This window comes from Eubalaena glacialis, chromosome 1, assembly GCF_028564815.1.
Source record: "Eubalaena glacialis isolate mEubGla1 chromosome 1, mEubGla1.1.hap2.+ XY, whole genome shotgun sequence".
Lineage (NCBI taxonomy): Eukaryota > Metazoa > Chordata > Mammalia > Artiodactyla > Balaenidae > Eubalaena > Eubalaena glacialis.
The window spans coordinates 53,222,180-53,235,638 of record NC_083716.1 but is presented as its reverse complement, the minus strand read 5'-3'; positions in this window follow the sequence as shown (position 1 = coordinate 53,235,638).

The following is a 13,459-nucleotide window of genomic DNA, read 5'->3' as shown; positions in this document are numbered from 1 at the left end:
AATATAACAATTGTAAATATTTATGCACCCAACATAGGAGCACCTCAATACATAAGGCAAATACTAACAGCTATAAAAGGGGAAATCGACAGTAACATAATCATAGTAGGGGACTTTAACACCCCACTTTCACCAATAGACAGTTGATCCAAAATGAAAATAATTAAGGAAACACAAGTTTTAAATGATACATTAAACAAGATGGACTTAATTGATATTTATAAGACATTCCATCCAAAAACAACAGAAACACATTCTTCTCAAGTGCTCATGGAACATTCTCGAGGATAGATCATATCTTGGGTCACAAATCAAGCCTTGGTAAATCTAAGAAAATTGAAATCATGTCAAGTATCTTTTCCGACCACAATGCTATGAGACTAGATATCAATAACAGGGAAAAATCTTTAAAAATACAAACACATGGAGGCTGAACAATACACTACTTAATAACCAAGAGATCACTGAAGAAATCAAACAGGAAATCAAAAAATACCTAGAAACAAATGACAATGAAAACACGATGACCTAAAACCTATGGAATGCAGCAAAAGCAGTTCTAAGAGGGAAGTTTATAGCAATACAATCCTACCTTATGAAACAAGAAACATCTCAAATAAACAACCTAACCTTACACCTAAAGCAATTAGAGAAAGAAAAACAAAAAAAAACCCCAAAGTTAGCAGAAGGAAAGAAATCATAAAGATCAGATCAGAAATAAAAGAAAAAGAAATGAAGGAAATGATAGCAAAGATCAATAAAACTAAAAGCTAGTTCTTTGAGAAGATAAACAAAATTCATAAACCATTAGCCAGACTCATCAAGAAAAAAAGGGGAAAGACTCAAATCAATAGAATTAGAAATGAAAAAGGAGAAGTAACAACTGACACTGCAGAAATACAAAGATCAGAAGGGTTTACTACAAGCAACTATATGCCAATAAAATGGACAACCTGGAAGAAACGGACAAATTCTTCAAAATGCACAACCTTCCAAGACTGAACCAGGAAGAAATAGAAAATATGAACAGACTAACCAGAAGCACTGAAATTGAAACTGTGATTAAAAATCTTCCAACAAACAAAAGCCCAGGACCAGATAACTTCACAGGCAAATTCTATCAAACATTTAGAGAAGACCTAACACCTACCCTTCTCAAACTCTTCCAGTGTATTGCAGAGGGAGGAACACTCCCAAACTCATTCTACGAGGCCACCATCACCCTGATACCAAAACCAGACAAAGACGTCACAAAGAAAGAAAACTACAGACCGATATCACTGATGAACATAGATGCAAAAATCCTCAACAAAATACTAACAAACAGAATCCAACAGCACATTAAAAGGATCATACACCATGATCAAGTGCAGTTTATCCCAGAAATGCAAAGATTCTTCAATATACGCAAATCAATCAATGTGATACACCATATTAACAAATTGAAGAATAAAAACCATATGATCATCTCAATAGATGCAGAGAAAGCTTTCAACAAAATTCAACACCCATTTATCATAAAAACCCTCCATAAAGTAGGCATAGAGGGAACTTTCCTCAACATAATAAAGGCCATATATGACAAACCCACAGCCAACATCGTCCTCAGTGGTCAAAAACTGAAACCATTTCCACTAAGATCAGGAACAAGACAAGGTTGCCCACTCTCACCACTATTACTCAACATAGTTTTGGAAGTGTTAGCCACAGCAATCAGAGAAGCAAAAGAAATAAAAGGAATCCAAATCAGAAAAGAAGACGTAAAGCTGTCACTGTTTGCAGATGACATGATACTATACATAGAGAATCCTAAAGATGCTGCTGGAAAACTACTAGAGCTAATCAATGAAGTTGGTAAGGTTGCAGGATACAAAATTAATGCACAGAAATCTCTTGCATTCCTATACACTAATGATGAAAAATCTGAAAATGAAATTAAGAAAACACTCCCATTTACCATTGCAACAAAAAAAATAAAATATCTAGGAATAAACCTACCTAAGGAGACAAAAGACCTGTATGTAGAAAAGTATAACACACTGATGAAAGAAATTAAAGATGATACAAATAGTTGGAGAGATATACCATGTACTTGGGTTGGAAGAGTCAACATTGTGAAAATGACTATACTACACAAAGCAATCTACAGATTCAAAGCATTCCCTATCAAACTATCACTGGCATTTTTCACAAAACTAGAACAAAAAAATTTCACAATTTGTATGGAAACACAAAAGACCCCAAATAGCCAAAGCAATCTTGAGAAAGAAAAATGGACCTGGAGGAATCAGGCTCCCAGACTTCAGACTATACTACAAAGCTAAAGTAATCAAGACAGTATGGTACTGGCACAAAAACAGAAATATACATCAATGGAACAGGATAGAAAGCCCAGAGATAAACCCACAAACATATGGTCACATTATCTTTGATAATGGAGGCAAGAATATACAGTGGAGAAAAGACAGCTTCTTCAATAAGTGGTGCTGGGAAAACTGGACAGCTACTTGTAAAAGAATGAAATTAGAACACTCCCTAACACCATACACAGAAATAAACTCAAACTGGATTAAAGACCTAAATTTAAGGCCAGACACTATCAAACTCTTAGAAGAAAACATAGGCAGAACACTCTATGACATAAATCACAGCAAGATCCTTTTTGACTCACCTCCTAGAGAAATGGAAATAAAAACAAAAATAAACAAATGGGACCTAATAAAACGTAAAAGCTTTTGCACAGCAAAGGAAACCATAAACAAGACCAAAAGACAACCATCAGAATGGGAGAAAATATATGCAAATGAAGCAACTGACAAAGGATTAATCTCCAAAATATACAAGCAGCTCATGCAGCTCAATATCAAAAAAAACAAAAAACCCAATGCAAAAATGGGCAGAAGACCTAAATCGACATTTCTCCAGAGAAGATATACAGATTGGCAACAAACACATGAAAGAATGCTCAACATCATTAATCATTAGAGAAATGCAAATCAAAACTACAATGAGATATCATCTCACACTGGTCAGAATGGCCATCACCAAAAAATCTACAAACAATAAATTCTGGAGAGGGTGTGGAGAAAAGGGAACACTCTTGCACTGTTGGTGGGAATGTAAATTGATACAGCCACTATGGAGAACAGTATGGAGGTTCCTTAAAAAACTAAAAATAGAACTACCATGCGACCCAGCAATACCACTACTGGGCATATACCCTGAGAAAACCAGAATTCAAAAAGAGTCATGTACCAAAATATTCATTGCAGCTCTATTTACAATAGCCAGGACATGGAAGCAACCTAAGTGTCCATCGACAGATGAATGGATAAAGAAGATGTGGCACATATATGCAGTGGAATATTACTCAGCCATAAACAGAAACGTAATTGAGTTATTTGTAGTGAGGTGGACAGACCTAGAATCTGTCATACAGAGTGAAGTAAGTCAGAAAGAGAAAAACAAATACCATATACCAACACATGTATACAGAATCTAAAAAAAAAAAAAAAAAAGACCAAGAAGAACCTAGGGGCAAGACGGGTATAAAGACAGAGACCTACTAGAGAATGGACCTGAGGATATGGGGAGGGGGAATGGTAAGCTGGGACAAAGTGAGAGAGTGGCATGGACATATCTACACTACCAAATGTAAAATAGATAGCTAGTGGGAAGCAGCCGCATAGCACAGGGAGATCAGCTCGGTGCTTTGTACCACCTAGAGGGGTGGGATAGGGAGGGTGGGAGGGAGGGAGATGCAAGAGGGAAGAGATATGGGGACATATGTATATGTATAACTGATTCACTTTGTTATACAGCAGAAACTAACACACCATTGTAAAGCAATTATACCCCAATAAAGATGTTTTTAAAAATTAAAATTAAAATTAAAAAAATTTTAAAAATAAAATAAAATAAAATTACATGCAAGTAACCAGAGCCCTATTATAGCAAAGTATTCAGCCAAAAATATGCATGTAAATAACGTTAACATGGCTCCATTACCATCCAGGAGAGAGTTAATGGCACTGGAAGTATTTGCCCAAAAAAGGACACACTAGTTAGATCTTATTAAATTGACTTTCAAGTATGATTTCTTTCAATTTGTTCCCTGGAACCCACGCAAAGTGCTGTTTGCAATCTAAATTGAGCACAGACCTCTGGGATATAGAGGCCGGAGGCTCCTTGCCCGCCTAAAGGGAGGCTGACTCTCTGAGGCTTTTTCCTCTGAGACTTGGGTACTCAGACTCATGCTGATGTGGCCATAGCAACTCTTTCTATGAGCATTCAGATTCTTCTAGATCTTTTCCTCCTACACTGGGAATGGAGCTTCTCCTAACATCTTCTTATTGCTTTAGAAAAGATTCCTTAAAGACTTTATATGGGAACCTTAAATATTTCATGGGCTCATCTTCCTGTTTAATTATGTCTACATGCAAAAAAGGCTTCCTGACCACGCATACATTTTGCAATACTGTTGTATAAATATTTAAACAGCTGGGCTTCTCTGTATCCTCAAGAAAATTACCAGTCTTTGCTCGGAAAGAAAGGCTCAAAGTGAAGAAGCTGTGGAAATGTATGCATAAGTAGATCTCCACATATAAGCAGAGTGAGTAATTTTTATTTTTAAAGCCAATTGAACAACAACAAACAAAAAGGTTTGCCCTTTGCCTTGACCATTTGCCAGGGTAGCTTGTAATATGCTATAGTGGAGCTTTGGCATAAAAGAGGCACAAATGAGAATCCTGATTTTACCATTTACCAACTGGACAAAACTATGCTAGTCATTTAACCTCTCTGAGCCTTATTTTCCTCATTTAAAAACTGGGAGAAATAATGATGCAATCGCTGTGGAAAACAGTATGGCAATTCCTCAAAAAATTAAACATAAAATTACCATATGATCCAGTAATTCCACTTCCGGGTATATACACAAAAGAATGGAAAGCAGGAACTTTAACAGATATTTGTACACTCATGTTCATAGCAACATTATTCACAATAGCTGAAATGTGGAAGCAACTAAGATGTCCATAAACAGATGAATGAAATATAATGTGATATATGTGTGTGTGTGTGGGTATATATATATATATATATACACCCACACACCCACACACATATAATATATACACAATAGAATATTATTCAGCCTTTAAAAGAGAAGATATTCCGACACAGGCTACAACATGGATGGACATTGAAGACATTATGCTATGTAAAATAAGCCAGACAGAAAAGGACTAATATTGCATAACTCCATCTGTATGCAGTAACTAGAGTAGTCAAATTGTTAGACAGAGGTGGGATGATGGTTGCCAGGAGCAAGGAGGAAGTGGGAGTTTCAGTTTGGAAAGATGAAAAAGTTCTGGAGGTAGGTATTAATGATGGTTGCACATCAATGCAAATGCACTTAATGCCCCTGAATTAAACACTTAGAAATGGTTAAAATGGTAGATGTTATGTACATTTTACCACAATTAAACAATGGAGCAATAATTATATTTTCCTTAAAGAGAAATTTCAAGTGCTAAATAAATCATATATATTAATATGTGAAATACTTTGTGCAGTGGATGGCACTTAGAAGTTACCCAAGGGTGCCAATGCCTTTTTCATTCTGGGTTTGGGTTTACAAGGGTGAGTTTTTTGGTGCTTCATTCATTGCTGTGCCTAGGATGGCAAACCCTGTCACAGGTGCACAGTCATGGCTCCAGTATGGCTTCATGATCTGAACAGTAAGTCTCCCCATATACCTTTGCAAGTAAGGTAAATGGAATTTATTCTCTTTCATGTAAATATATACATTTGATTAAACTTTTTATTTAATGGTAATTATAGATTCACATATAGTTGTAAGAAATAATGCAGAAATCCCATGTACATTTTACCCAATTTTTCCCATGGTAGCATCTTGTAAGGCTTTAGTACAACATCATAACTAGGATATTGACATTGATATAGTCAAGATCCAGAACATTTCCACCACCACAAGGATCCCTTCTATTGCCCTTTTACAGCCACACCTACTTCCGTCTCACCTTCCCCCCTCCCAATAAATACAACCATCCCTAACTCCTGGCAATCACTAATCTGTTCTCCATTTCTATAACTTTGCCATTTCAAGAATGTAATATAAATGGAGTCGTACAGTATGTATCCTTTGGGGATTGGCTCTTTCCACTCAGCATCATTCCCTCAAGATTCATCCAGGGTGGTAATGATACATTTTAAAATAAAAGTACAACTGATTAGTAAAGCAACTCTGTCCATCAAGGTCCTGATAGAGACTTAATTCTCTCCAGATGGTCATACAAAGGGATTTCAATGAAGGGACTAGAGTTAGAGGCATGAGTAGCACTAAAGGAGCCAATAAAGAATGTTAACATACTTGAGACAAGTAACAGTGGGGATCCATGGCCAGCCCTGTGAGAGAAGCAGAGGGGGAGAAAATTATGTTACCAGAGCTCACTGAGAGGAGCTGCAGTGGAAGAAGAGGAATGCCTGGGAGTAAGGTCAGGAAGAGACCTAGCTATTGCAATTGTAGCCAGAAAGACATATCCTGACCTTTCCCCCTACCCCTTGATTTCCTGCCTAACTTGAGCAGAGCCTAGTGGGAAACCAGAGGGCCAGGAAACCCAGGTAAAGCAGCCTTTAGAAGTCAGATTCCTTGGGCATAGAGCAAAGCCAAAAAAGGGCACAGATGGATTTAGGGCCAAACAATAAATAACCAGCACAGCAAATAGTGATAAAAATGTGTTCATTCAATTAATATTTCTTGAATGTTCACTATTTGCAAGGCTCAGTTCTAAGCATTGGAGAAACATAGTAAACAAGAATAATTAAGTTGTTCCTAATTTCAAATAGGGGAAGACAACTAATATTTTGCTGAAAAGATGCTCTTGAGTCAGGAAGAGTTGATGGTATCCAGTGCATAAGAGGCAGGTTGGCCTTAGATAGGCCAATACTCAAACATTTAGAGAAGAAGTCAACTCCTAATCTTCTGAAACTATTCCAAAAAATTCAAAGGAAGGAATACTCCCAAACTCATTCTATGAGGCCACCATCACCCTGATACCAAAACCAGACAAAGATACCACACAAAAAAGAAAATTACAGGTCAATATCACTGATGAATACAGATGCAAAAATCCTCAACAAACTACTAGCAATCCGAATCCAACAATACATTAAAAAGATCATACACCATGATCAAGTGGGATTTATCTCAGGGATGCAAGGATTTTTCAATATCTGTAAATCAATGTGATACAACATATCAACAAATTGAAGAATAAAAACCATATGATGATTTCAATAGATGCAGAAAAATCTTTTGACAAAATTCAATACTCATTTATGATAAAAACTCTCCAGAAAATGGTGGGAGAACTGGACAGCTACATGTATAGTAAAAAGGGAATCTAGAACAGTCTTTAACTTCATACATAAAAATAAACTCAAAATGGATTAAAGACTTAAGTGTAAAACTGGATACTATAAAACTCTTAGAGGAAAACATAGGCAGAACACACTTTGACATAAATCACAGCAATATCTTTTTCGATCCGTCTCCCAGAGTAATGGGGAAAAAACAGAAATAAACAAGCGGGACCCAATTAAACTCAAAAGTTTTTGCACAGCAAAGGAAACCACAAACAAAACGAAAAGACAATCCACAGAATAGGAGAAAATATTCGCAAACGATGTGACCGACAGGGGATTAGTCTCCAAAGTTTACAAAGAGCTCATGTGGCTCAATATCCAAAAAGCAAACAACCCAATCAAAAAATGGGTGGAGGACCTAAACAGACTTTTCTCCAAAGAAGACATACAGATGGCCAACAGGCACATGAAAAGATGCTCAACATCGCTAATTATCAGAGAAATGCAAATCAAAACTACAATGAGATATCACCTCACATCCGTCAGAACAGCCATCATCAAAAAATCTACAAACAATAAATGCTGAAGAGGGTGTGCAGAAAAGAGAACCCTCCTACACTGTTGGTGGGAATGTAAATTGGTACAGCCACTATGGAGAACAGTATGGAGGTTCCTTTAAAAACTGAAAATAGAGCTACTGTATGATCCAGCAATCCCACTCCTGGGCCTATATCCAGAGAAAAACAGGTTTAGGAAGGATACATGCACCCCAGTGTTCATTGCAGCACTGTTTACAATAGCCAAGACATGGAAGCAATGTAATGTCCATCAACAGATGAATGGATAAGGAAGATGTGGTACATATATACAATGGAATATTACTCAGCCATTTAAAAGAATGAAATAATACCATTTGCAACAACAGGGATGGACCTGGAGATTGCCATACTGAGTGAAGTAAGTCAGAAAGAGAAAGACAAATATCTTATGATATCGCTTATATGCGGAATCTAAAAAAAATGATACAAATGAACATATTTACAAAACAGAAACAGACCCACAGACTTAGAGAATGAACTTATGGTTACCAGTGGGGAAGGATGGAGGGGGAGGGATAGATTGGGAGTTTGGGATTGACATGTACACACTGCTATATTTAAAATAGATAACCAACAAGGACCTACTGTAAATAAATAAATAAATAAATAATAAACAAACAAATAAATAAATATTTTTTACAAAAGAATAGTTAAATTGTTGTTCCCAATTTCAAGTAATGGGAGACAACGAATATTTTGCTGAAATGATGCTCTTGAGTAGGGAAGAGTTGATGGGATCCAGTGCATAAGAGGCAGGTTGGCCTTAGATAGGGGCATGGGCAGTACATCCAGGGTACTAGCTGGGGAGGCAGAATAAATGGGTCCAGATAACTTTAGGTTTATAGATTTAGTGATTGGAGTGTGTAGAAGTTCTCTTCTATTGGTTTCTATTTTCTCAGTGAAAAATGAAGCAAGCTGAGAGACAGGATAATCAAGGAGGAGTCAGAGACTTGAGGAAAGAAATGTGGAAAAGTCATTTAGAAGAGCTGAATTATAAATGGACTAGATTACAAGCATCTTTTAAAAATTCACACCCCAGGCCATATCCCAGACCAATTAAATCACAATCGTTGGGAGTGGGACAGAGGCATGAGTATTTTTGGAAGCTCCACAATTGATACCAGTGTACAGATATATTTGACAACCACTGGACCAGGGAAACGTAGCACAACTGCTGGGCAGCACCGAGGTTAGAGGTCATAATTTTCACGTAAGGCCAATCAGCACGGTCATTTCCCCACACTAGTTTCAGCAGCCTGTGTGTAGGTATGGGATGGGTTGTCAGTTACATTTAACAAAGTTTGGGTTTAACCATATGACTATAATGCAGGGAAAGAAAGACAAGGTTGCTGAGGTGTACGGAAAAAGGTGATTAATATGATGGAGGCTGGGCTCTCAGCTGAGTGAGGAAGGACTTAAGCACTGTCGACTTAAAAAATATACACAACCTAAAAGCTGAGAATTACGTTTTATTCAGCAGGAATTCTTAGGACTTCAAGCCGGGAGGCAGCATCGCAAGTAACCCTGAGAGAGCTGCTCTGAGGAGGTGAGGGGGTGGCCAGGTTATAAAGAATTCTTGCAACAAAGGGCAGGTAGTCTGAACATCAAAAGTTGTTGTTAATTAAAGAAAACCAGATATCCCAAGTTAAGGAATTTAGCATTTTTCTATGTATGGGAAGATGCAAGAGTCTGGGCTCATTGAAATCATTCCTTTGATATGCACCTCACCTATCTGAGCCCAGTACCCCATGTTTTCACATCCTGAGATTCCTCAGAGCTTACCAGCTCACGTTGGAGGGCTGTAATCATTGATGACTATGACATCATTTGTTTACTGATGTGGCAGGCAATATTCCATTTATCAACTCCATAGGTATAATAGTGAAAAGTCAATAGGATAACATGATCTTAGGGTCCTCTGAGGTCAAATTTTTGGAGCTCACTAGAGGAGTGGAGTTGGAAAAGTAGAAGGTGGTAATCAGATTGTAGTCTTCCTGGAACTGAGATTGTGAAGAGGGTAAAGCTACTGGTATTTCTAAATCCTAGAAGACAACCATGAGAGTGGGTGACTGTTGTAGGCTAGAAGACAGACTATTAGGAAGAGCAGGTTAAAGAATTAAAAGTCCAGTATACTATAGAGGTCTACGTGTGGATGAAGAAATCATCAAGAAATATGCCATGGATAGTATTAGAAAGAGTGACATTAAGACAGATACAAAAATGATGAAATAATTTATTTGAATGTAATATGCATTGAAAGCAATTCTGAAGAAAACAATAAAAACCAATGTCTACACAGAAGATGAGAAAAAATAGAGCAGTGATTAGACATGCAGACTCTGGGGGCAGATCCTGGCTCCACCATTTCCCTGTCTGTGACTCTGTGCTGATGGCTTCACCACTGCAACTCACTTTATTCATCGATCCATGGAGATGATGATAGCATCTTCCTAATAGTTTTGTTAGGAGAAGTTAACTGACATGGAAAGTGTAAAGTTCTTAGGACATTGCTTGTGGGTTGTGATAATGCTTCTCAACTATCCTTGATTATTCTCAACCCCGAAGTGACCCCTAGCTTATCCTTAGGGAGGAGTTCTCAAACTTGAGTGTATATCAGAATCACCTTGAGGGCTTGAAAACATATTAGGCCCCAATCCCAAAGTTTCTGAATAGAGCGGGACCTAAGAATTTGCATTTCTAAAAAGTTCTTAGGTGAAGCTGATTCTGCTGGTCTGGGGGACCACATTTTGAGATCATCTGCTGGGGATGGCACCCAGAAGCTGTGTTTTAGCAAACCTCCTCCTCCAGGTAATTCTTAGCATAAGCTAGAGAACTGCTCTAAGGCTTAGTAAAAACTAACACACTTAATCATTCTTCTTGTCTGTCCATCTTAGCATATCTCTAAGTCTTCTGGCCATGGTGGCATCTAAACTCCCCTTCTCTTTTCTTCTTTTTTCCCCTTTTCTTTTTCTACAGTAAAAATTGACTAATTTCTGCCCAGTCTCTTCCATGCTTAGCTGCCTAAATAATTTTCCACATAGCTTGGTAAAAATTGAAGAGAGTGTTTCTCACCAAATAGGTTGAAATCATTTTTCAGACTTTCAAAGGAAACATGTTCTTACTTCCAATCATGTTTCTAGTGTGAGAGGTGGTAAGATTTAATCATCAAAGGCTTTATCATGGGCATTCTCACCAACTGTTTTAGGAGATTTTCCGTTGTCAGAAAAACGGTCTGAAACTTGAAAATAAAAATGTGGGCATCAACATCTTTTCAGTATAATATAGGGGCAAAGACCACTCAAGGATTGTTTAGGTAAAGGAGGCAAGAATATACAGTGGAGAAAAGACAGCCTCTTCAATAAGTGGTCCTGGGAAAACTGGACAGGTACATGTAAAAGTATGAGGTTGGAACACTCCCTAACACCATACACAAAAATAAACTCAAAATGGATTGAAGACCTAAATATAAGGCCAGACACTATCAAACACTTAGAGGAAAACATAGGCAGAACACTCTATGACATAAATCACAGCAAGATCCTTTTTGACCCACCTCCTAGAGAAATGGAAATAAAAACAAAAATAAACAAATGGGACCTAATGAAACTTAAAAGCTTTTGCACAGCAAAGGAAACTGTAAACAAGACCAAAAGACAACCCTCAGAATGGGAGAAAATATTTGCAAATGAAGCAACTGACAACAGATTAATCTCCAAAATTTACAAGCAGTTCATGCAGCTCAATATCAAAAAAAACAACCCAATGCAAAAATGGGCAGAAGACCTAAACAGACATTTCTCCAGAGAAGATATACAGATTGGCAACAAACACATGAAAGAATGCTCAACATCATTAATCATTAGAGAAATGCAAATCAAAACTACAATGAGATATCATCTCACACTGGTCAGAATGGCCATCATCAAAAAATCTACAAACAATAAATGCTGGAGAGGGTGTGGAGAAAAGGGAACACTCTTGCACTGTTGGTGGGAATGTAAATTGATACAGCCACTATGGAGAACAGTATGGAGGTTCCTTAAAAAACTAAAAATAGAACTACCATGTGACCCAGCAATCCCACTACTGGGCATATACCCTGAGAAAACCAGAATTCAAAAAGAGTCATGTACCAAAATGTTCATTGCAGCTCTATTTACAATAGCCAGGACATGGAAGCAACCTAAGTGTCCATCGACAGATGAATGGATAAAGAAGATGTGGCACATATATGCAGTGGAATATTACTCAGCCATAAAAGGAAACGAAATTGAGTTATTTGTAGTGAGGTGGATGGACCTAGAATCTGTCATACAGAGTGAAGTAAGTCAGAAAGAGAAAAAGAAATACAGTATGCTAACACATATATATGGAATCTAAGAAAGAAAAAAAAAAAGGTCATGAAGAACCTAGGGGCAAGACAGGAATAAACACACAGACCTACTATAGAATGGACTTGAGGATATGGGGAGGGGGAAGGGTAAGCTGGGACAAAGTGAGAGAGTGGCATGGACATATATACACTACCAAACGTGAAATAGATAGCTAGTGGGAAGCACAGGGAGATCAGCTCCGTGGTTTGTGACCACCTAGAGGGGTGGGATAGGGAGGGTGGGAGGGAGGGAGACGCAAGAGGGAAGAGATATGGGAACATATGTATACGTATAACTGATTCACTTTGTTATAAAGCAGAAACTAACACACCATTGTAAAGCAATTATACTCCAATAAAGATGTTAAAAAAAAAAAAATGCCACCTGGCAAAAAAGGATTGTTTAGGAGAATTTACTTAGTTCATCTCACTGTTAAAGACTAATTAAAAGTTACAGACTTAATGAAGTTACTTTTTAGCAAATGTATTTTTGTCCTATAGTGATACAAATAATTTCTGTCAGAGATTACTCTCACAAATTTATAGATATTAGACATTAAACAGTTTACATCTAACTCAATAATTGTCTCAACATTTCTTTGTTTAATTGCCTGTGAACTCTTGCTTCTTAAATGCTCTTTGAACCAGTCACAATGTATTATTGCTTCCTTCATTAATTAATGAGTTAAAACCTTTGACATGTACTCATTTTTTGTATTTGCCTGAGAATCATGATTTTGCATTTCTGAAAATTATACTTTAATACTGTTCACTGAAGAACTCATTTGAAATAGTTTCACAGAGGATTGGGCTTGACTTGGTGAAAATGTGACACAAATGCATGACTAGTAGTTAAATTTTACTGTAGTCAGCTCAAAGATACTTTGCAGCAAAGGATATCAAAATGCATCAGGATGGGAAAGCTAAAGAACCATCATCTCAGATCATCCCAGTTTCCTCATGGGAGAGGTACTCAGGTGGTGGGTATTCAGGTATTCTGCCTTTTCAGGGTGAAGTACTGCCTGTATGTTAGATCTCCAGGGTGAGGACTCTTGATCATATTACCCTGAAACTCTTTTACTAAGCTATGCTACCTAAC